Source organism: Oncorhynchus gorbuscha, unplaced genomic scaffold (assembly GCF_021184085.1).
Source record: "Oncorhynchus gorbuscha isolate QuinsamMale2020 ecotype Even-year unplaced genomic scaffold, OgorEven_v1.0 Un_scaffold_1634, whole genome shotgun sequence".
Taxonomy (NCBI): domain Eukaryota; kingdom Metazoa; phylum Chordata; class Actinopteri; order Salmoniformes; family Salmonidae; genus Oncorhynchus; species Oncorhynchus gorbuscha.
In genome coordinates, this window is record NW_025746357.1 from 84,777 (window position 1) to 111,406 (window position 26,630).

General features: G+C 43.2%; 1 pseudogene; it reads right to left on the reverse strand.

Annotated features, from left to right (window-relative positions):
* Positions 1 to 345: 345 nt before the first annotated feature.
* The window catches only part of LOC124023565, a 32,506-nt pseudogene continuing 6,221 nt past the window's right edge, over positions 346 to 26,630 (reverse strand).

Here is a 26,630-nt window from a genome sequence, read left to right on the forward strand (position 1 = left end):
TTCTAGCGCTGTGCTGCCACCTAGTGGAGCAGACCTGAGACAACTCAAAAAGGTGAGCTTGGTAGAGAGGAAGGAGCAGAGGAATAGAGGTTAGACATTTACATTTCAGTCATTTAACAGATGCTCTTAAATTGATTTACAGGAGCAAATTAGGTTTAAGTGCCTTGCTCAAGGGCGCAGACAGATTTTTCACGTATTGCGGATTACTGGCCGAATGCTCTTAACCGCTAGGCTACATGACGCCTTTAGCTATTGACTCAAGTAGCATTGATTAGATAACAGTAGTTAAAAATGATTAAAAGGCATACATAAATAATACCAAATGAAGCACATTTTACACCATGATAACTGTCTCATATGTTTTATATGGAAGCTGTGACAAATGTCCCACATTACCAACATGTCAGAAAGAGGGGAAGCTTTGTATCCACCAACATTTTTCAAACTGTTTAAAAAGGAAATGAAAACCCTCTCTTTTAACAGACTTTAAAACTTAGCATGGTAATTAAAATAACTTAAAAAGCATCTCTCGCCAATATTGGCCATGAATGTTGTGAGTTGTTCGACAAATAAAACTAAATGTGTTCAGGCTTGAAATGGCATAGAAACGTAAAGTCATGGTCTTCTGATGCCACTGGCATCGACTTGACACAGCAGTCATGAAAATGACTTTTCACAACAACAAAAATCCCTTTACTGCCAGTCTTAACTGATTGTAACCCTTAAATAATAATCTCTAATGGAGCGATGATCAGGCTTAAACACTGTGCTTGAATCCAATAAGTAACTCGAATGTAATACCAAAACAGCAGTACTAAATAATGAACAGAATATTATTTCTCAGATTGTTCCTGATTGCACTTAGGTCCGTCACTGCTATCAAAAACATTACCGAGGATGGATTTGGAAAAAAAACAGCTGCATTTAACCATAATATGTCAGTCTGATAAGGATTCTTCCTTTATGATTCTTCTACTAATATTGTTTTGTTGATAAGTTTGCCAAGTCGTCATAGAAACAGACTAATTCTGAGGACATAATTTGCTTAGAAATCCAATGTGTACATTATAATAGGAATTTGGTGAAATTCAAAACAGGGGAAAATGCATTCATCTTCTTCTCAGTCTATCAGTGGGAGGAGACCGCGGTGGCATCCCCTTCAGCCGGTGCTGCTGTCCGATTGGTTGGGCCAGGGCTCCGAGCTTCGTCTACTGAAGGTGGGCCTCCACATGCTCCAGGGGTTGTAGGAGGGGCTCAGCTGCGTGGGGGAGGGCTTTGTTGGGGCCGGGAGCGGGGTTCCACTGTCAGTGCTACCCATCAGATCGGTCAGGGGGAAGCAGAGGAAGAAGAGAAGGAGTGTAGGGGGAGTCAGAGGGGGCTGGTGGACCAGATGGAGGGGCTGAATGGAGGGCTGGAGCCCCACATGCTACTGCTGCCCAGGATGGACTGGATGAGAGGAGAGAGAGGGGCTGACCGTTAGGGACCTGGACTACTAGTACAGTCTGATGTCTTTGTTGGAACAGACCTTATAAAAAGGTCCAATGCAGACAGATTTATCTCAATATCAAATCATTTCTGGGTAATAATTAAACAGTGATTGTTTTAAATTGAAATGAGCAAAGAGCAATTTCTCAAGGAAGAATTTAGCTGGGAGTAGGGAGGGGGGATTTAAAATGAGCTGTTATTGGCAGAAAGGTTTAGAACTCTTTCTTATTGGTCTATTAACTAATTTACCACATGGCGATGTCATCATGAAAGGAAAAAACTCCCTCCTACCAAAACAGGCTGAAATTTTAGGCCTTCTTTTCAAACAGCTTTACACAACAAAAAAGTACATTAACATAATCGTCACAGTATTATTCCAACCTCAGTGTGGAAACATCAATCAAAAATGGGATTTTCTGTTTTCACTAGGCCTTTAACTAAATGAAGAGTGTGACTCCAACACTGAAGACACTTCTGGTGCCCATGTAAACGTCCCAAATCACACCCCGTTTCACCTGGGAAATTGCCTGTGTCTCTCCTGACAGCCATCCTACGCTATAGATACTTTCACGTTCCAATGTGGCTCTGGTCAAAAGTAGTGCACTACATGGAGAATACTGTAGGGTGTCAGGAGAGACTCAGGCCATTTTACATAAGTATGGAGCAGTGAAAGAGGTCTTACCGTGGTGGGGGTAGCAGGGGAGCTGGAGCTGGGCTGGATGGGCCAGGGCTGTAGAGGCTGCAGGGACTCGTTTGGCCAGACGGACGGGGTGGTATGTCTGAACTCAGGCCAACTCTGCTGGGGCTCCATAGCACTCCTTCCTGAGGTCATCCCACTGAACACTACACAGCACAGTCAAACGTCAACTGGTTTCCATATACACTGAGTGTACAAAACATTAGCAACACCTTCCTAATATTGAGTTGCACCCCCTTTTGCCTTTGGAAGAGCCTTCATTCGTCGGGGCATGGACTACATGGTGTTGAAAGCGTTCCACAAGGGTGCTGGCCCAATGCTTCCCACAGTTGTGTCAATTTAGCTGGATGGCCTTTGGGTGGTGGACCATTCTTGATACACACAGGGGAAACTGTTGAGTGTGAAAAACCCCAGCAGCGTTGCAGTTCTTGACACTCAAACCCGTGTCTGGGTACCACTACCACACCCGGTTGAAAAGGCACTTACAGGGCCTTCAGAAAGTATTCATACCCCTTGACTTATTCCACATTTCTGTTGTGTTACAGCCTGAATTAAAAAAATATATAAAAATGTATTTTCTTTCTTAACCATCTACACACACTACCCCATAATGACAATGTTTGCAAATATACTGAACATTTATTTACATAATTTACATTCAGGGGTATGAATGCATACGTATTCACCCAGAGTCAATACAAGTTAGAATTACGTTAGGCAGCAATTACACCCGTGAATCTTTCTCTGAGAGCATTGCACACCTGAATTGTACAATATTTGTCTATTATTCTTTTTTTTTTATTCAAGCTCTGTCAAAGCAGTTGTTAATCATTGCTAGACAACCATTTTCAATACTTGTGATAGATTTTCAAGCAGATTTACGTCAAAATTGTAACTCGGCCACTCAGGAACATTCACTGTCTTCTTGGTAGGCAATTCCAGTGTAGATGTGTCCTTGTGGTTAAGGTTATTGTCCTGCTGAAAGGAGAATTCATCTCCCCGTGTCTGGTTTTCCTTCAGGATATCGCCTGTGCTTACTTCTATTATGTAAAAAATGTTACATTGAAAAACTCCAGAGTACTTAACAATTACAAGCATACCCATAACACGATGCAGCCGCCACAATGCTTGAAAATTGTGGTACTCTGTAATTTGTTTTATTGGATTTGCCCTTAAAAATAACACTTTGTATTAAGGACAAAAAGTTAATTGCTTTGCCAAATGTTTTGGAATATTTTTTATTCTGTACAGGCTTCCTTCTTTTCACTCTGCCAATTAGGTTAATATTGTTGAGTAACTACAATGTTGATCCATCCTCAGTTTTCTCCTATCACGGCCATTCAACTCGAACTGTTTTAAAGTCACCATTGGCATCATGACGAAATCCTTGGGGGGTTTTCTTCCTCTTCAGCAACTGAGTTAGGAAGGACGCCTGTATCTTTATAGTGACTGGGTGTATTGATACACCATCCAAAGTGTAATTAATAACTTCAACATGCGCAAAGGGATATTCAATTCACTGTTCGACTGACGGAACTTACAGTTAATTGTGTGGGGTACAGAGATGAGGTAGTCATTGAAAAATGTTAAACACCGTTATTGCACAGAGTGAGTCCATGCAACTTATTGTGACTTAAAATATGTTTATTGAAAAATAATTCCACTGACTTTGGGCAATTGTGTGTGGGCCAGTGACCAAAAAAATCTCCATTAAATTAATTTAAAACTCAGGCTGTAAGAACATAATTTGAAAAAAATACAAGTAGTGAATACTTTCTGAAGGCACTGTGAAACTTTTGTCTTGTCCGTTCACACTCAATGGCACACTTACACAATCCATGTCCTAATGTCTCCAGGCTTAAAAATCCCTTCTTTAACCGACCTCCTCTCCTTCATCTACACTGACTGAAGTGGATTTAACAGGCGACATCAATAAGGGATCATAGCTTTCACCTGGTCAGTCACCTGGTCAGTCATGGAAAGTTCCTAATGTTTTGTACACTCAGTGTAGTTAATTTAATAGCCTCGTCTAGGGCCATGTTTTTCCTGGACGGTCACATATCCATGAAAGACTCAGGGACCTACACCATGTAACAGATCACAACACATTGTTCCATGCGATCTTCTCTCGAAAGAGTGTACAGAGTGCAGGTGTTATTGTGTCACAGTTAGACATATTCATGCATTTCACAACCTATTCTGTCTGCTTTTTCTAACTGCTTACCTCCAGACAGGTTGAAGGTGTTGCTGGGTCCGAAGGCTGAGAAGGAGTTGACAGAGTTGAGGCTGGGTCTCCTGCCGTTCCCTACAGGGCTCCACAACCCCGAGCTGTCTGATCCATCACTCTCTACAGAGGAGAGGTGTTGGAGGACATCTCTGTCTCTGCTCCCCACAGCCGCCTTCGTTGCACTGCACCCTGGTGGTCGGAGGAGAGAACAACAGGTTAGCACAACAGCTACAGGAGTGGACACATTGAGCTTCTTCATTCACTCCCATATCAACCCCCTAGCCAAACCCCTTCCCCCTGAAAGGACTGGATAGGTAGATGCGATATGATAAGGACTCCACCTTGGAGGTGCGTGTCTCTTTGTTAACAACAGCTGGTGCACAATCTCTAATATTAAAGGGACACGTCAGGATTTTGGAAAGGAGGCCCTTTCTCTACTTCCCAGAGTCAAATGAACTGCAGATACCATTTTTATGTCTATGTCAGGGTTTCCGTTAGCCAGTAATAGCCGACTGTTGGACAATATATTTTTAATGCCTATAGATAAAACTGGTGTCAAAAAGAAAATTCCATTGTGAAATAAAGCTTTTTCACCGAAATACATTTGACCGGTCATGCTTATCAGTCTACAGGTTAATTTGCATAATTTTGTGGAATTCAATTGCCGTGTGTTACGGTATATTTGTTATGCATCTTATTTGTCACACATTATACAGATAGAGCCTTTGAGAGGAAACTCTGTCAGATGCTGCAGCATCTCAAACGGCAACAGAAGGCAGGCTTCATCAGCACGTCACACACCACTTTGCAATGAGCTGAAGGCAGTATGCATTTTCAAAACATATACTTCCTTGTTTGAATACATATGAGGCATGTCTTACCTTGCATCAGAGTAATCCATAAGATCTCCTCTCTTTCTAAATTTCTGACGTGTATTTTCTTCTCACATTGCGGTGCCCTTTTGGCAACAGTGTTTTGTATGAATTTGGGCTCTATTGTCCCACAACTGTCACAGAGTCTGTATGGAATAGGCCATTTCTTTCTCAACAAGCTGACCAATAGAATATGTCAACTTTTCTACTATGGGGGAATAGTACATTGACATAGGCTAGTGATTTTGCTTTTCAGCTGCTATTGAATTTGCTGTTCAGTAATAGTCTTGTTGGCTTATTCAAAAATCTTCAAAGTGCATATCAGAATTTGAAATGTCAAATTTCACATCACCAAGGTTCTACCATGGTCCACACGCACTAACACAGTCGAGAAGAGGGCACGCCTACACCTCTTCCCCTCAGAAGGCTGAAAAGATTTGGCATGGGCCCTGAGATCCTCAAAAGGTTCTACAGCTGCACCATTGAGAGCATCTTTACTGGCTGCATCACCGCTTGGTATGGAAACTGCTCTGCATCCGACCACAAGGCACTAGAGGGAAGTGAGAACGGCCCAGTACATCACTGGGGCCAAGCTCCCTGCCATCCTGGACCTCTATACCAGGCGGTGTCAGAGAAAAGTTTACTCCACCAACCCAAGTCATAGACTGTTCTCCCTGCTAACGCACAGCAAGCAAGTCTGGAACCAACAGGACCCTGAACAGCTTCTACCTCCAAGCCACAAGACTGCTAAATATTTACCTGGACGATCTGCAGTTAACCTTTTTGCACTAACTTTGACTAATCACATACGCTGCTGCTACCATTTATTATCGGTTACTTTATTCCTAGTTATATGTACATATCTACCTCGTACCCCTGCACATCGACTCACTACTGGTACCATGTGTATACTGCCACGTTAATGTTACTCATTGTGTATTTATTATTGTGCTTTTTATGTTTCTATTACTTCTCTCTCTCTGCGTTGTTGGAAGGGCCCATAAGTAAGCATTTCCCTCTTAGTCCACACCTGTTGTTGACAAAGCATGTGACGATTAAAATTAGATTTTGATTGGCTAGATGGCCATATTGCTTAGACACATCCAATCATCTCAATTTTACACAGATGCTGAGAGTGTAGGGGGCTAGAGTCAAGGGGCGAGGGTCCATTTGGGACATGGGGGAAGAAGTGGTCAGAGACAGGACATCTGACTGACCTGGGCTTTTGTCGAATCCAGCCGCCACAGCAGCGAAGGTAGGGTTCCCGTTCTGACCAGGTACGGAGACCAACTTGGTCAGCTTGTTCTTTATGCCTGATGCAGTAGACATCAGACCCACCTCGCTGGAAAACACACACAGAAACAAAGAAGACTTTGGTATTTAGAAATAACCACTCTTACATTTTTATCTTGATCTACATATATTTTGCAGTTATTCTTTTGGCATTCTTCTTTTCATCACACCTTAGGTTGTGTATGTTTCATGTCACTCTGGCACAGGTAACTACACAGATAGTTGTATGACTTCTAGATCAGTTTAAGATGAAGAGCTGTGCAGGTCTCTGTTGTTGTAGGTTTGTTCACCTGGTAGCAGTGTTGACCATGCCGCTATAGGAGTCATACAGAGAGAAGCCAGACGAGGGAGGGGGAGGGGTTCCGATGGTTCTCTTCAGGAAGGGATCAGACGAGGGAGGGGGAGGGGTTCCGATGGTTCTCTTTAGGAAGGGATCAGACGAAGGAGGAGGAGGGGTTCTGTTGGGTCTCTTCAGGAAAGGATCAGATGAGGGAGGGGTTTCGATGGGTCTCTTCAGGAAAGGATCAGATGAGGGAGGGGGAGGGGTTTCGATGGGTCTCTTCAGGAAAGGATCAGATGAGGGAGGGGAGGGGTTTCGATGGGTCTCTTCAGGAAGGAATCAGCGTTCATGGTCTGCAGGGAGATCTGCTGGAGACTGTCCACAGCTGAGAGGAAACGGGAGATGCATGTCATATGGCTGCCTTTATCACAATACTCAACTGGTTTGTTTTTATTTGAAAGACTGGATTGATACATGCTTGATTCAGGAAGTTAAAAGAGTTAATATGCTAGAAGAGGTGGGGAAACAGGTTTGGAGCAGGTATGAGGGGGTTGTGGTAGTGCACTACATAACTCACCATTGTGTGCTATGTGGAGGGGCACACAGTCCCACTCCGGGGAGGAGAGATGTCCTTCTCCCCTTCTGAGCCGCTGCTGTTCCCCAGCTCCTGCACCACCGGTTCATTGAACAGGAACTTAGCCAGGAGAGAGGGGCGGAAGACTTCCAGCTTCACACGAGGCACTGGGGTTTGAGGAGGAGAACGAGACTCAAACATAACCCTACACAGTCCTGAAAAGGTGTCTCCCAAGTCAGTGGGAAAAAGGCAGGTAAAAACCAAACAAGACATTTGCCATGTCAATGTGAGAAAACAGAAAAGTCAAAAGGTCAGTTAGCTGGAAAGGTAGTAACTGACCTCTTGGTTTAGGAGGTATGGGTCTTGTTATGGTTGTTGTTGTTGAGCTGCTGGCCAGGGCCTGCTGCACCACCACCATGTTCTTGGAATTGAAGCTCTTGCGCTTGTTTTCCAGTGGGGTAACGTATGGAAGCTCCAGTGAGCTGTGGAAAAGCAACATGGAATAAAGTGGTCAATGTCTGGAAGCTCAATCACGTCTGAATACAAAAGGAATGCTTTATTTGTGAGTGCTGTCCCTTTTTCACACAAGTCAGATTACTCTAGGCTACAGAACCCAAAGATGTACAGAACTTACGAAGAGCTGAGCATGTCAGAATTTTGTATCGGGGTCATTGAGAAAAATGTGTACAAGCCGGAATAACCAAAGAGGAACCCAACTTAAGACTCTGATCGACGACACGGTTTGTGATAGCTGCAGTTGTTTTCTAATCTTCAACTGTATCTGTAACTTCTGACACTGTCTTGTGTGTATTTTGTATTTTTTGGGTAATAATACTTTGTACATGTTGCTATTGCCCTGTTTTTCCTTCTTGCCAGGTCACCCTCGCAAAATAGGTTTTCAACCTCAAATGGGTCGTACCTGGTTAAATAAAGGTTCAATACAAATCAAATAAACCCCACCTAGACTTTGCATCCATTTGGCTCTTCTCCTTTGTAATGGCTGCTGGCTTCTTGTTCTTGGACTTTGAGTGAGCTTCAGGAGTATCATCTTTCTTCTTCCCTTTGTTGTCCTCCATTATGTCTGGGTTGGAGTTCTCTGTGGTGGTGGAGGAGCTGTCGTCGTTGTCCTCCCTCAGTTCCTCTCCTCCCTGAGCTCTTCCCTTGTTCCTCTTCTCTCGCTCTTCCTTCTTCTTCGGGGCCTTGGCTTTGGTCTGCTGCACTTTCCCTTTGGCTGCACTGGCTGGAAGGAGGGAAGAAGATGACAGATTCAATACACTGTGTGAACTGAATCAAATCCTGTCAATAATACGAGTGTTCGTACTGTGTACCCCTGAATGAGTCCGTTGTTAAATATGCAGGTAATCACATTTTAAGGGCCATCCAAATTCTCAACACAAAAGCATATGTTTCTCAGGGTTAATACTAATATCCAGGTAGGTACCTTTGCCATAAACTGCATCCTGATTCCCCCCCTCCTCAGCAGACTCTGGTCTGTCCAGGTCTTTATCCATGGTCTCCACCAGGCTCACATAGTCCGAGTCCTCCGAGCTGTGCCGGCGTGGCCTATCTAGGGGATTTCTTCCTGGGGCTGAAGGACCAGCCTGTGAGGGGTGCTGCTGGTTCTCTGCAGCTGGCTGTGGCTGCTTGGGGCTCCGGGCCTTGCGGCTGGCCTGTTGGCCAGAGGAGGGGGTGCTGTCGGAGACTTTGGAGCCTGGCTGGGAGGGAGGGATCGGGGCTTGTGTGGGGCCTCGGTTGTGGCCTCCTCTGGTGTTCCTGCTAGCAGCCCTGGAGGCAGAGCCTGGCATCCCTCGCAGGGAGTTGTGGTTGGCTTCTCCACCGTACCCATTCATACTGCGAGACAAAATACTGAGAAGTTAGTAATTATAGAATAAAATATTTACACACTAAACATCTCCGATCTACTCATCAAACCATTTCCGATAGTAACGTCAACATATATCAGACAAAGTTTACACAAAAACGTACATTCAGAAAACAAACTCACTGTGCATCGCTTTGAAGTCGTACTATTTCCCTGAGGTCAAAGGGCCTCCCTGTCTCCATGGAGGTGCTGGATGTTTCGAAACACATGCGTCTCTTGAACGGCTCCCAGATCCCTAGGGCCTCCAGATAGGCCGCTACAATCACCAGCAAAAACATAGAGCTGGGCACAACAGATAGAGGCAACGTTAGTTATCCTTACAGCCTTAGATACAGGGGAAATATCTGTCCAAGAAACGTTGCTAAATAAATGTATTTTGAACATGTAGAAAGGCTGATATGCCAAGATAATTCATGATATATGGGGTGCAACCTATGAGCCAAGTTCCGGATACTGGGCCTCTGAACTAATCTAGGGAACACACGGTCAAGGCGGGGATCCACCCATAGAATTCAAATGTGTTCTATTTGTGAGGCTCCTCCTCTCACCTCATGATGACAGAGATGATGACATAGAGCTCCAGCTCCCAGTTGGGTCTGGGGAGGACAGCAGCACAGGCGGCCAGCATGTGGTAGGGCAGAGAGGCGTTGAGGGAGAACACAAAGTAAGAGCCTCCGGTGGTGATGAACTTTAACTCCCGGATCACCCTGGAGGCTGTGAAGTCTGGCGTGAACCTGAGAGAGATGAAGAGACACGTCAACGTTGGTCATTTCAGTTGGTCATTGGAGGTACTAGTGATTAAACAAAGCAAGCACAAAACAATTTTAGTGATTCATGGGATATTTATCTATTAACTTTAAACTGCTAGCTATAGGTTTACTTACAATATGACGATTTCTTTCGAAGCATTGGGTTTTAGTGAAAACTCTTGGCAATTAAGGACTTTAAAGCCGAATCCCTCACAGAGACGTCCATTTATTTCAGTGGATTGAATGTTAATTTCCAGCTGTCCAGTGTTCTCCAACTTAAAGGATTTTCTCAGAGTGACATTCGGCTCCTTCGACTTCATTTCTGAAACAAGGTTCACAAAGTTAATTAGTCACATACCTCTGACAACTTCCTCTTTCATTTATATCTATTTTTAGCTGCAGAGGTTTGTGTGTCTAGAGATCAAATATATCATTTACACAAATACACAAGCATAAACAAACTATCAAAAGGGCTCTGCAAGACTATTCTCGGAAGTTCAACCCGCCGATAAGTAATGGTTTCCTGTCTGTGGATGCAGGACATTATAACAAACTGGATTCTAGACCGCTCACTGTCTGTGCATGCAGGGATCTATAACAAACTGGATTCTAGACCACTCACTGTCTGTGCATGCATCTATAACAAACTGGATTCTAGACCACTCACTGTCTGTGCATGCAGGGATCTATAACAAACTGGATTCTAGACCGCTCACTGTCTGTGCATGACTATAACAAACTGGATTCTAGACCGTCTGTCTGTGCATGCAGGGATCTATAACAAACTGGATTCTAGACCACTCACTGTCTGTGCATGCAGGATCTATAACAAACTGGATTCTAGACCGCTCACTGTCTGTTCATGCAGGGATCTATAACAAACTGGATTCTAGACCACTCACTGTCTGTGCATGCAGGGATCTATAACAAACTGGATTCTAGACCACTCACTGTCTGTGCATGCAGGGATCTATAACAAACTGGATTCTAGACCACTCACTGTCTGTGCATGGGATCTATAACAAACTGGTTTCTAGACCACTCACTGTCTGTGCATGCAGGGATCTATAACAAACTGGTTTCTAGACCACTCACTGTCTGTGCATGCAGGGATCTATAACAAACTGGTTTCTAGACCACTCACTGTCTGTGCATGCAGGGATCTATAACAAACTGGTTTCTAGACACTCACTGTCTGTGCATGCAGGGATCTATAACAAACTGGATTCTAGACCACTCACTGTCTGTGCATGCAGGGATCTATAACAAACTGGTTTCTAACCGCTCACTGTCTGTGCATGCAGGGATCTATAACAAACTGGATTCTAGACCACTCACTGTCTGTGCATGCAGGGATCTATAACAAACTGGATTCTAGACCACTCACTGTCTGTGCATGCAGGGATCTATAACAAACTGGATAACAAACTGGTGCATTCTAGACCACTCACTGTCTGTGCATGCAGGGATCTATAACAAACTGGATTCTAGACCACTCACTGTCTGTGCATGCAGGGATCTATAACAAACTGGTTTCTAGACCACTCACTGTCTGTGCAGGGGATCTATAACAAACTGGTTTCTAGACCACTCACTGTCTGTGCATGCAGGGATCTATAACAAACTGGATTCTAGACCACTCACTGTCTGTGCATGCAGGGATCTATAACAAACTGGTTTCTAGACCACTCACTGTCTGTGCATGCAGGGATCTATAACAAACTGGTTTCTAGACCACTCACTGTCTGTGCATGCAGGATCTATAACAAACTGGATTCTAGACCACTCACTGTCTGTGCATGCAGGGATCTATAACAAACTGGATTCTAGACCACTCACTGTCTGTGCATGCAGGGATCTATAACAAACTGGATTCTAGACCACTCACTGTCTGTGCATGCAGGGATCTATAACAAACTGGTTTCTAGACCACTCACTGTCTGTGCATGCAGGGATCTATAACAAACTGGTTTCTAGACCACTCACTGTCTGTGCATGCAGGGATCTATAACAAACTGGATTCTAGACCACTCACTGTCTGTGCATGCAGGGATCTATAACAAACTGGATTCTAGACCACTCACTGTCTGTGCATGCAGGGATCTATAACAAACTGGTTTCTAGACCACTCACTGTCTGTGCATGCAGGGATCTATAACAAACTGGATTCTAGACCACTCACTGTCTGTGCATGCAGGGATCTATAACAAACTGGATTCTAGACCACTCACTGTCTGTGCATGCAGGGATCTATAACAAACTGGATTCTAGACCACTCACTGTCTGTGCATGCAGGGATCTATAACAAACTGGATTCTAGACCACTCACTGTCTGTGCAGTCCTTCAGTAGAGACTCAGTCATCTTGAACCTGAGGAATCCCCCTGGTCCCGGGGCCTTGCCCCCTACCTTCAGCCTTTCATAGCTGCCCTGACCCTGCACCACCAGGAACTCCATCACCGTCAGGTTGTTCCTGTAGAGACATACACTTATCAATAGTACAATAAACAGCAGTTTATATTTTATTCACACAAACGATATGATTCAAATTGCAATTCATTCACCCACACAACCACCAGTATGGCCAAGTCGACAAATGAACTTATCGAGAAAGTAAAAAAAACATTTAACAGTCAAAGGCTGTAAAAGATATATGGTCTGACTGCTGACTTCTCTCTGTAACCCTGTAGCTACTACAGCACCTGGGAGACTATATTCCTCTTCTGCCCGTCCTCCTCAGTCCAACAGAGATATTCATAGCTCAAATCAGCACCCTGCCCTCAGAGGTGCAGATTTTAAAAGCAACATCAGAGCTTGCCGGAACTTCAGAGTGATCCTGACCTCAAGCAGTTAGCATAAACGGCAGGTAGCCTAGTGGTTAGAGTGTTGGGCCAGTAACCGAAAGGTTGCTAGATCGAATCCCTGAGCTGCCAAGGTAAAAATCTGTCATTCTGCCCCTGAACAAGGCAGTTAACCCACTGTTCCTAGGCTGTCATTGTAAATAAGAATGTGTTATTAACTGACTTGCCTCGTTAAATAAAATGAAAAATAAATAAACACTGTACATTAAAATGGCACACTATCCCCTATATAGTGCACTACATTTGACCACAACCCCATAGACCCTGGTCAAAAGTAGTAGACAATATAGTGAACAGGATGCCATTTGGGACACAAACCAAAAACTTATGTAAGTGGACAACTGGTTAAGTCCTACAGGCTATAGGGTTAACATGCCTTAGCATAAGCAGAGAGGAAACCGTGTGGTTGCTGACGGGGGAGAATTTCAAACGCAGCGACCTCACTTCCTCTGGCTGCAGCATTAGGTTGTAAACGTAGGGTTGTGTCGTCGAGCCCTCGGCGAAGCCTGCGCTGCCTCTGACCACAGGCGACTGCAAAGGGGAAGGAGAGATTCAAGTCTCAAACTTGGTATTGTATTTAATCACTGGCACGACACAGGACTAAAAGACAGAGCAAAGTAAACTCACGTGGTTTCTGTGTACCTGGAACTCCATTGTGTCGGGGGTGAAGTGTGGGAGCCTCTCCAGGGGAAACCTGGCGTGAAAGAATATTAAGACCATAGAATTACTTCTAGAATTATTTTCCATTCATTCTAACTCCTCTATGGTGGAGAAACCCCATCAGTGTGACATGAAACATCTTGCCAAAAGGGGTGACAGACATGATCACTATTAGCAAACTACAAGTGCATATTGAAGGCTACTCACATTTGTGCCAGTTTGTGGGTGACAGCCGGGAGGTTGGGATAGAGGGCTAATGGCAGGACTTGGACATAGACAGGAACGTCAGCTGGGTTCTCCAAGACAACCTCTATCTCCTGGCAACAGAAGACTGCTGGTTAGAACAGAAGGCTCAATACAGTAGCATGTACAGGATCCAGAGTTGTTCTTGACCGTGTGACTTGACCAGGAAAACTCTTGGCTCTAGTTATAGCCTTAGTTTAGAGTTGCTCTGGTCACATGGTCAGGAACCCCCTGGGCCTGCCAATCTATCCTGAACAAAAATCTAAACGCAACATGTAAAGTGCTGGTACAATGTTTCATGAGCTGAAATAAAAGATCCCAGAAATCTTCCATATGCACAAAAGCTTCTCTCTCGCTCACATGTTATGCACAAATTTGTTTACATCTCTATTAGCAAGCATTTCTCCTTAGCCAATATAATCCATCCACCTGACAGGTGTCAGATCAAGACGCTCATTAAACTGCATGATCATTACACAGGTGCACCTTGTGCCGGGGACAGTAGAAATGTGCCGTTTTGTCACACAACGCAATGCCACGGATGTCTCAAGTTGAGGGAGCGCGCAATTAATATTCTAAGCTAGACATAGGAAAGATCTCAATTGTCCCCTCCCCAAAACCCATTGGAGGACGTTTGGCTTTCTCATCCAATGGGGTTTGAGAGGACGTGAGGAGTATGCAATTGAGATCTTCCCATAGAATTGATGTTAATGAATCCACCTCACCGATGAGCTGGTGAGGCTGGTGAGAGGGAACAGGACCTGCTGGGAAGAGTTCATGATAGAAGGCCACTTCAGCTGAGCTGACACTCTGGTCTCAATGTTCTTCTGGAGGTCAGCGTTGGCCTCAAACACCGCCTCCGCCATGTGTCCTGAACTCTCCTTCAGTGCTTTCCATCGCCGACGGAGCATTTGATACAAATCTACGTCCACATCCCATATCCTCCTGCATTGACAGCCCAGGCGGTCTGCTCTCAGCTGAAAGTTCAAGATGTTTTAATGAAGAACAAGTTCACTAGGTACAGCAGCAAACTAACCAGAAACCATGAAAGAATAACGCCAATAACCAAAAAGACTCACATTTCAGAACAAACGGTACTCCCACATAACAATGGTCGCCACACTGCAAGCTGGCATCAAAATAAATCTTGGCGACCTTCGACTTGCGTTTGGGTTCCAGCTCGTCCCGGTTGTTCTTCAGTCTCCTGTAGTAGAAACGTGAGTCCTCAGTCAGAGAGTGGATCTGCTGCAGGGTCACCTTCTGAGAGAACGAGCTCACCATGCTTAGACTCTGCTGCACTACTTTACCCTGGGAGGGACAGAAAATACGTAGAAAATAGCATAGAGGCAAAATACAAAAATGTTTGATACACTCAAAACAATATAGCAATCTACGACAAGTAAAATATAGTTAGTCTAACCGGAAAAGATGGAGGGAGGACAATGTGTTTGGGATAGCTGGTCAACGTGCCCACTGCAACGACTGCTTTCACTGGTATCGTTAATATCTGTTTACAGAAGAGGAATGAAGAGCACTGACAATTCTTGAACATCACACAGGAGCAATGAACAAATTGATGCATTTTATGTAATGATTTTCATTTATGTGTGTTTCCTTTATTTAACCAGAGAAGTTACGTTGAGATTGACATCTCCATTTCAAGTGAGCCCTGGCCAAATAGAACAATTTCACAAAAGTAAAATGTATATAGTTGCCGTAGCAACTCAAATAGCAGGACTTAGTAACAGTAGCACTTCAACGGGCCAGTTGACAGGTATACCTGGTAGTCTGTTGTGATGTGGATAGCTCCATCGTAGGCCCCTCCAGGTCTTTAGCCACCAGGGTGACCCGGAAGGCAGCGTAGTAGCCCGAGGCTAGGATCACCTGCAGGTGGAACAACAGAGCTGTCAGTCAGCCTCCTGATTTCCATCTACTTTACCTACTGCTCTCAGACACAAGGCCACTTTGTTGGTGTTTCCTAGCAGATGAACACAGCATTCTGTAGTCATCTATACACACCTCCTTTCTACTCCATCTGTACAGGACCATGAGAGTGCTCACATACAAAATATGTAGGGCGGCAGGTAGCCTAGTGGTTAAGAGGTTGGGCCAGTAACAGAAAGGTTGCTGGTTTGAATCCCCGACTAAGTGAAAAAAAGTGATTGTCCCACCAAGCTATGTTAAGATGAATGCCTGAGTCACTCTGGATAAACACTAAAATGTTTTAAAAATAAACTAATATTTAAAGGAAAAGAAAATGGAGAGAACATATATTTCATAGCAGGCTGAAATGACCTCCATTATCTCCAACCAAGTACCGCTAGATTCAGCCAGTCCAGGGACAGTAATAGTTGTGATGCTGTTACCGTTTTGTGAGGAGAAGCTGAGGCGCTGTGTAGCTCTCTGGTCTTGGTCAGCACCGTGGTTCTGTTGCCTCTCTCGATCTTCAACAGCTCCACACTCAGACTCTCTCCTGTCAGCAGCCATGGCCGGATCACCAGCTGTATGAGTGAGTGAGTGAGAAAATGACTCGTCTCCTTTTCCGTCACACTAATCCAATCAGTTTTCAAACAAGTTGAGGTAAATGAGAGATACTAGGTAGCCACCTCTAGTGAAGCATTAGTTACCCATGCATTCAAAAAGAGCTGTACTGCTTTATTATGGGATGTCTACAGAGCAGAGGGGTGTTGAGGGTGAGCCCACCTCGATGGGGTTGCTGTTGACAACCACAAACAGGATGCTGCTGGTGTCTGTAGCGCTGAGGACACCAAAGTCCAGGAAGTTGTCTTGCAGACTGGGCGGCAGGACAAAGGGCTGTTGAGAGGATGGGAGGAAGAGAAAAATGAGAGTATGTTGTTATGATATGGGGGCCAGGTTAGTATTAGGACATGCACCAACACCCCTATCCAGGGAACACTTCCACACACCATTCCTCCAGGGGGTAGCAGGAACCTTGTTCAGCCAGGTTGATAAGCACATCAGGTGATCGTCAGTCAGTGTCCCAGCTTGCAAGACGTGAGGCTGCTGGTTGGTTTGGTGGCCATGAGGCCTTTCGTTTTGATTTCAAATTTTTCGTTTAGGTATAACTGTTCAGAATTTTCCTTTTTGCACATATTTATGTTTAGTCACCATCTGAACAAATGATAATCTGCCTGGACTGGCGACCAAGAGGTCAACGTCTAGTTATGGGTTTCGTAACAAAATGCATTTGCAGGTGTTTCCCCCACAATGTACTCGAGTGTGTGAAGGATTTAATTTGTGTGTGTACACTATTTCCCCAGTGTGTGCGTGTTGCAGTACCTCCAGGAATCCAGTGTAGGCGCGGACGGGGAGGTGGAACTTGGAGGCGTTGGTGACCAGCAGGATGTTGCTGTCGATGTGATTGGAGGGCCGGACGGGCTGGAAGTGGAGGGAGAAGATGTAACGAGACTCCTGAGGGGGGATCAACACCGGCTCACTGAAGTTCTGCACCTGAGGAGGAGAACATGGGACCGTTCATATATACGCTGCCACCTGAGGACACACTCAGAGGACAACAGAGCAGTTCAGCACGTTTAATACTTGACAAACCAAAGTCCCCCAGGGATCAATAAAGTAGCTAGTTCTTATCTTAAGACTTGAGGGCCGTGATTAGTAATTGATTGAAGTTGGTTGTATTTAAGCTGGGTTGGAACAAAAGCCTGCAAGCTTTGAGTTGGCCGACAGCAACAGGCCTCTGGTACACGATACAGTTCATAACAGTTACTCACTAAGAACATGGTCTTGGCTTCATCTGGAAGGGACACGTCATGGATGCGGATGGCAAAGTGGAAGGTGTTGGTGAGGTGGATGGGTTTGACCACTGGCTCTAGCACACTGTCTCTGATGTGGAACAACGTGACCGTATGGTCAAACCCCAAATACCTGTCACACAGATGGAGAGGAGAGTTAGTGGAGACGTTTCAAATGTTCAGAAATTGTGTAATGGTGATTTGTTAAAGTAAAAAAATAATAATAATACTTCTTTTCACTGGTTAAATAAACTACTTGTCATTGTTATTGGTCAAGGAAACAGAAAAACCTACCCGTCTAGAACCTCAGCTAGGTATGGGATTTCAAGTTTGGAGTAGCTTTTCTCTTTCGCTTTTACTGTTATTTTACCAGAGGACTGGGAAGCTTTTTGAACTTTCGAAGCTGGAAATCAAAAAACAAAACCATGTCAAAACAGGTTGGAACAAAAGGCAGAGGTGCAATATGCAGGAGAAATTCCAGAAGGTACGGGGAGTACTGAGCAATATAGCTCACTTACCATCAAAACTAATACTAGCTACTTTGGTGTATCTATGTTCTCCAGCTTTTAGTGTGACGGCCTTGAAGTCTATTGTGATGGCATCGTTTGACGGCGTCGCTCGAACGCTCATTATTTGCACATCTTTTGCTCCGGAATTGAGAAGATGCAAATTCAACTGCTTTGGTCGATCTGTAAAACATTTAAACAGAAAATACAATAAACAACTAATCAAATCACCCAAGAACCATTTTGAAACGTCCAAATCACTCAAATATTTCACGAAAGCCTGACCCATTGGAGAATGAGGGTATAAACGTGAAGTGAACACAGCACACCTTGTGAGCGTAGCGTTCCAAAGTCCAACATTTCTATTGAGGAGTAGATTCCTGGTGCTGAGGACAAAGACACACAGGATCAGGAGATGTTTCAATCAGCCAGTCACAGATACAAGTATAGAAGTATTACGATTGGAAACGTATGGTGAGGCGTTGCTATTGGAAACATATGGTGTTAGGTGTTGCTATTGGAAACGCACCCGAAGTGACCTCCACCTCTACAGGCAGGATGATGAACTCGTCCTGGTTGGAGGCGTTTGTTTTGATTCTGATGAAGGCCGTGTGGTTGTCTGCGTCTCTCGACGAGAAACTGGCTCTCATCACCCCCTTCGTCTCAAACGGGGAATCTCCTGACAACCACACAGGAAGAAAGAACAGAAAATACATTCTATTCAGGGGTCAAGTAGTTGCCCAATTAAAAATCCATTCTGGTCAGGTATTTGTCTCAATTCCAATTCTAATGGTGTAGAAGTAACAGGAAAATAATCTAAAAGCCCCCGACTGTCCTGATCTATACATACCCACAGATGGTGCGTTCCTCCCTGTTGCCCTGTGGGGAGCTCCAGGTGCAGGTCTCCTCCACTAGAGTACATCTCCACTACCTGCAGTGGCTCACTGTGTGGGTTGTGGATGTTTATGAGTGGAGAGAAGCTGCTGTTGACTGGGACTCGGGCCCCGATGAACGGCCGCAGCCTGTAGGGGTTGGGAATGCCCACACCAAACACCTACAGGGGATAAGACACCAACAACATAAGACTCATGATCTACAGCAGGGACCTACAGCAGGGACCTACTTGATCTACAACAGGGACCTACAGCAGGGACTAAGACTGAGGAGTCAAGGGAGAAAACCAGCAGAAAATGCAACCCACAAAGGATCCTTATATACAGTGTTCAGAACACACCTCCAGAATACAAACATATTACAGAATTATTATACATAGTGACACATTATATAAACATACACACCTGACATGTAAACACTCCATGATTCATTATTAGTATAGATATGACATGTGATTCCGTAAACATATGTATTCATACACACCTGATATGTAAACACTCCATGATTCATTATTAGTATAGATATGACATGTGATTCCGTAAACATATGTATTCATACACACCTGATATGTAAACACTCCATGATTCATTATTAGTATAGATATGACATGTGATTCCGTAAACATATGTATTCATACACACCTGATATGTAAACACTCCATGATTCATTATTAGTATAGATATGACATGTGATTCCGTAAACATATGTATTCATACACACCTGATATGTAAACACTCCATGATTCATTATTAGTATAGATATGACATGTGATTCCGTAAACATATGTATTCATACACACCTGATATGTAAACACTCCATGATGCGAGGTATTAATAAATAAAGTATTCTCTACGTTTCCTACTACTCGAGCGAGGAAGACCACATCAAACGACGTATTCCCCGCTGGTGGAATTATCTACAGGGAGAGAAGAGAAGGGATGAATTAACTGGAGAGAAAGAATATGACAATTATCCAATCAAAAGATTGGAATCAAAAGGCTGAGCTACTTTTGGAACTGTAAATGTAACCAACCAATTAAGGTCAGTCTTGGGTGTGAAAGCAGTAAACATGAAGATTCTTGTCATGATGCGATATCATTTTAGAATATACTGGATGACAGCCAGACATAAACAAATCGCTTTAACAATAAAAATGTTTAAATACCAGGTGGAAAGAGGGCGTTTTTGCTCCAGCCAACATTCTTCCTTATTTGACTTGATTTTCCTGCTCTACTCTCAGGACTCAAACATGCTGAGCAGCACAGTCACACCATTCACCATCTCCTCTGTTCAGGAGTGCACTGGATTCAGAGCTGTCATGAGTTTCACAATTCAGTTAAAAGGCCCAAGATGGCAGAATGTTGACAGTTGAGCACGTGCCTCTTGTTTTTCAAAAAGTACAAAACCAGCACATGATACCCATAACAGCCAGGTCACATGGTCAGACTGACAGGCAGGGGAATCGGAATGGCCGGATAAATGAGCCTCTGTCCACCGACAAACACAGGGCTTATTCTTTCTGCTTTTCAACAAGCCGTGCGTATGCCTGTAGAACAGGAGACATCGGCTGTGTCCCAAACCAAAAGGAAGCTTGCTGCCTACCTGGGCTCCAAAAGGACCTATGTAGGTAGCACTTTCCTCAGTAGGTAACTGACATTTAAGATGAAATTGGTAGGCAGCATTTTAAGGTGCCTTGGGATTGTGACACGCCAATTTTGACGTCCTGCCTTAATGCTGCATCTTTGTGGAATGGGACACAGCAATAGGGTTATACTTATTAGCTACTCACCCTGTTTTGAAAGAATGATGCATGAAAATGTGCAGTTGTTGCTGATATAGATATCAAGCTTATTTCCTCTGCACTAGGATTGTGCAAATAAACTTTCTCCATTTTTGGCATTCCAACAGGCCTGGGAACAGGAAGAGAAACAGTGTTGTGAAAGCTGTCGCACATATAGCTGTCAGAAACACAGCCGTCAGAAACATATAGGCCTAATGGGGTCAAATGGAGTCTGAAAGAAAATCTGTTTGATTTCCATTTCCTTGTCTCTCCTAACAGATGATGATAAAACAATCATGCTCCAGGAGGCCTCTTCTCTTAACTGTGGAAATACCCAGCAGATAAGAGCACGTTTAAAAAGTATCAATGCCAAGTTGTCAAATGATCTGAGAGGGTGATGCACAGAATGTACATCTCAACAACGTGACAGGAAGAAAATAAACAGAATAGTTGGTCGAATTTGTCCCATTTCACACATGTACAAGTCTATATTATCAAATTGTATTGGTCGCATACACATATTTAGCAGATGTTATTGCGGGTGTAGCGAAATGCTTGTTAAACTAGGGCAGAGCGACATGGCCAAAATATCATATCATGGTATTTTTCACATTTGACAGTATATAATGTTTTTGATTAATAAAAGTTCTACATTTGCTTTATGAGTAGAGTGACACCCTACGGTGGCAACACATACATCCCTAAATGATGTCTATGGGTCTTTCTCCATTCTGATTGTTTTATACTGTTCAATTCAACTTCAACCTAAAATCATTTCCTACATTTCCATCAATTTCCGCATTTCCTGGACTCATTTGAGATCATTTCCACACTGCCATGATATGGGCAAAAATACTAGACCTTATTTTTAACCAAATGTTGCAATTGTGATTTAGATCAAAACACTTGGGTGAACTTCTGGAACCATTGAAATGTTTATTATAATTCTATAGTTAGAATATAAATAATAGTGGGCACTTTGAACACAGTGTTGTTTGACATGGACAAGTTATTGTGACAGGGTAGGAACCAAAGTGATGTTCAGTGTTTCCTAGGGGAACCTATAATCTTTGGCTACATTAAATCTGTATTCATATAGCCAACATATTCATTATTAGCCTATTCCTCTTTGATTTAGAAGATAGTGTTGCACAAACAACATGCTGATTTAAGCCTCCACCAGTACTGGTATCAGGCTGTATTAGCTAGCTACGTTTGCTCTGACTCAGTACTTTTATTAGCTGGCTAAGACGATTTAGCTTAAGTTGCTAAGAAAATACAAACTAGTTGTTTGCAGATGTAAGAAACAAACAAATAATGTAATTATAGAATGCTTGTGGATTTATATTCAAATCAAAGTGGCAACATCGTCATCAACATTGTTGCATATGCTGCGTTGACCATGCAGACTGAACGAAAGTGTCGTGGTCAAGCAACAAATGCGCTCCTTGAGTGACAGGGAGTGGGACTAGGTCTGTGTGGAAAGCAGCATGGAGAGAGAGAGAGGAGAGGGATGACTCAAGTAGAGGAGTAAACTATAAAAATGGACGTCTCACACACACACACACACATCGAATCACATTTAACAAACCAAACATTCAAATAGTTATAGAAGGTAACGTAAGAACCCAAACCGGTCCGTGCAAATATACCGGTATATAGTAAAATACAGTCTAATGCCCAGCCCTATGTTAAACACCTGTGAATTGTTTTTGTTACATATCCCGACTCTCCCCACGACACCCTCGGAGTGTGGGGTGAGACACCCTCGGAGTGTGGGGTGAGACACCCTCGGAGTGTGGGGTGAGACACCCTCGGAGAGTGGGGTGAGACACCCTCGGAGAGTGGGGTCATGGCCAGGGTCTGCCATTATCAACAGCGACCCAGGAGCAATTAGAGTTAAGTGCCTTGCTCAAGGGCACAGATAGATGGTTCACCTTGTTGGCTTGGGTATTCGACCTAGCTACCTTCACGGTTACTGGCCCAACGCTCTAAGCGCTAGGCTACTTGCAGGTGTATCTGTAGGTAGAGAAAGTTAACTCACTGTTCATGGAAGTCCAGCATTGGCGGCTCAAAGCGTATGGGCCTGCTGTTCCCTCTCTGTAAGGGTGAGCTGTGGGAGAAAAAAAGAGGAACCATAGTGAGGAAGAGAAGGGAAACAAGTACGGCTGTTCATCCATGCTGCAGTCCTACTTCCTATCGCCTAACATGTAAAAAAATATTAAAAAATTGAAAGTGTTTGTGTGTGTAAAGCAAATCAGGTTAACATGTAAACCTCAGGGCAACCGCCAAAACAAGACAGGAAACCTGCCAAACCTGCTTTGCAAAAACAAGTGATCTACTGCAAGGTTGTTTCCCACATATCATTTTGACTGACTACGACTACATATTGTAATTTCCCCCAAAAATAGTTTTTGCAAAGGTAATTGAAGTCAGAGATATGCATTAAACATATGTCATTGCATGTGTATTCAGCTCAGACAAACAAGATCTTTCCATGAGAAACAAGGCACCCAAAAGGGAAACCGCTCCCTGCACACGCCACAGACAGTATGACTTCACTGAACAACACGTATAAGCTGACAGCACACAGGCAAGTCATAAAAAGGTGTCGCTGTGGATCCATGACCAATGTTATGCAACATCAGGAACTCATTTGCTTCTTAAATTGGAGTGCAACAATGAATATATGGTTTAATATTCCAAGGCCTACACTTGGAATACAAAATTAATTCTATGAAGTCATAGTTGTACATTAGAACTTAGTTGTGCTACTACTGTGGTCTTGTGTGTTCTAAGAGAGTGAGGTGGAAAAGAACTGCACATGCCTTTAATGTCACTATGGGAGATTGACCTTCAGCTGGGTAAATCACACACACCCCTCTGTCTATGTGTGTGTTTACAGAGGAGCTCTACAACCAAACAGACCTCTCTCAGAATGACTCCTCCACTCCTGCATTTTGCAGCATTTATAACGGTGTTTGAACACACATTTGCAGGTGGCGAACAATGCAGACGGTGTTCAGCTTATATTAATTGTAGATCATATTATTTATAATGTAAACAGAGGTAGATTCCCTGTAATTTCCCCCCTATAGCTTCAGAGTACAAACAAAGCCACATCATGCGTTGTTTAATGGTCATAATGGGCCACTGACTGACTGAAAAAGGCCACCGTGTAACAGCCAACCAAACACTAAATTCTTGAGGTTTCAAAATGCAAATACATCGCTTATTCTGAGTGGCGTGCATTGGCCAACTTCTGATGTAGACTGAATGTTTTTTTAAGCAATGTCAGCAGCTAGATAGATGGGAGGCTTGGCGGTGTTAGTTTGCCGTGGGTGGAGGAGAGGTGCGAAGTTTAGACTATAAAAAAAGGAACAGATGCATTGTCAGTCAGCATCGTGACTAAAAAGCCACAAGCCATTTCCTGTTCCAACTAAGCAACGCAAAAGTCTCTTCTGCATATTATAGAGGTTGTCTAGAGAACTTTAAACCTGCTGAATGCTGGCCAGGGGATAGAGTGAATCTGATAATGAATCTTGTGCATATTGTAGAGAAATGTAAAAGAAACCTAATGATACTGGCTGCTAGCCAGAAGTAGAACCATGATAAATAGACACCTATTGCATTATATATATATATATATATATATATATATATATATATATATAAACTGGTGTGACACCTAAGAAATGGAACGACAAAAATGGAGAAAGGCTAATATAAAATTAAGCAGAAAAAAGATGAACCACGTGTTACTAAATATAATCTTGGCCTCAACACAATGCTGACTAGACAATGAATAACTACTATTTACAAGCTGAACACAACTCGTCATTTGGAGAGAAAATACATAAGCCGCGGTGTTATTGCATGCTTTTGTGGTCAATCAGTCCTTGGTGTTGTGGACAGAAACCCCAAGTCAAAGTGAAAGGAAAATTGCCAGGCTTGCATATTTAACTTGTCTAGTTAAATAAAAGTTAACCATGGAGCTCTTTCAACTTAAACGAAACTGATCTGAATAGCCAAAGCAGAACTTTGCTAAATTGCTAAATCTGTAGTGCTGGAAAAGTTGTGTCTTGATAAACCATTTGTGAGATCATCTTCATAGATTAATGACGAAGAGCAAACACAGCATCTCAGCTGTTAGAAACAGTAAACCAGACACTCCGTTGTAATACGTCTGCAGGTGTAATAGACAACTGCATCCGTACCAGACAATAACCACAACACAAGGCTCTTAGCACCGCCTACATCCTCATACACACATGCTGCCCTGGAGTCTGGACATTGACCTTCATTATCAAGTCAGACTTTAAAAAGGCACATGCACACAATAACTAACAGCGTACATTTCCGCTACAAACTCCATTCACCACCTTGCTTTCCATTTGTATTGATCTCTCAATTGAATTCCTTGCTCTTCAAGCAGAGACCATTCAGTGCTATTCCATTTAATTTCATAATTAAATGAATTTCTATACCTTTGGGACATCACTTCCTTCAGCTGGGTTATACCAACTTCCTCCAATCTAAGCACTGGTTTAATCCAACACTTCTAGATAAGAGACCTATAAAAACGTAATTGCCCTTACGGATGTTTACACAAACAATGGAGAGGAATCAAGTCAACTAAGAGGACAAAGGTGAACAGAGAGGGAGGCGTGAGGGGACTCCATTGGCATCGATATGAGCTGTTGCTATTAGGGTCTATCAGAATGAATACATAAAAATAAAATGTTGGTCCCATGTTTCATGAGCTGAAATAAAAGATCCTAGAAATGTTCCATATGCACAAAAAGCTTATTTCTTTCAAATTGTGTGCACATATTAGTTTACATCCCTGTTAGTGAGCATTTCTCCTTTGCCAAAATATTCCATCCACCTGACGTGGATCAAGAAGCTCATTAAAGAGAATGATCATTACACAGGTGCACCTTGTGCTGGGGGCATTAAAAAGGCCACTCTAAAATGTGTAATGTGTCACACAACACCCCAGACGTCTCAGGTTGAGGGAGCATGCAATTGGCATGCTGACTGCAGGAATGTCCACCAGAGCTGTTGCCAGAGAATTTAATGTTAATTTCTCTACCATAAGCGGCCTCCAACGTCGTTTTGAAGAATTTGGCAGTACGTCCAACAAGCCTCACAACTGCATTCCCAGTCTGGTGAAATCCATATATTTGGTCCTAATGAATTTATTTCAATTGACCGATTTCCTTAAATGAACTGTAAGTTACTAAAATATGAATGTTGTGTATTGTTCCATTGTCATATAATTAGTACATTAACTATCAACATAGGATTAAAAATAGTTATCAAGATTGCATTTTGGCAACATATGTGTGTGTGAGAGAGAGAGAGAGAGAGAGAGAGAGCGAGAGCTATATATACACACACACACACACACGGGGGAAAAAGTATTTAGTCAGCCACCAATCGTGCAAGTTCTCCCACTTAAAAAGAAGACGCCTGTAATTTTCATCATAGGTACACTTCAAAAATTAGAGAAAAAAAATCCAGAAAATCACATTGTAGGATTTTTAATGAATTTATTTGCAAATTATGGTGGAAAATAAGTATTTGGTCAATAACAAAAGCAATGGACATTAGACAGCAATGTCTCTGTGAAACGTAAAGTAGGTGAACGGATGATCTCCGCTAGAGGTCAACTGATTAAATCGGAATGGCCGATTAATTAGGGCCGATTTCAAGTTTTCATAACAAATCGGAAAACGGTATTTTTGGACACCGATTTGGCAGATACATTTTTTTCTTTTTTACAATTTTAAAACACCTTTATTTAATCTTTATTTAACTGGGCCAGGTCACAATTGTAAATGAGAACTTGTTCT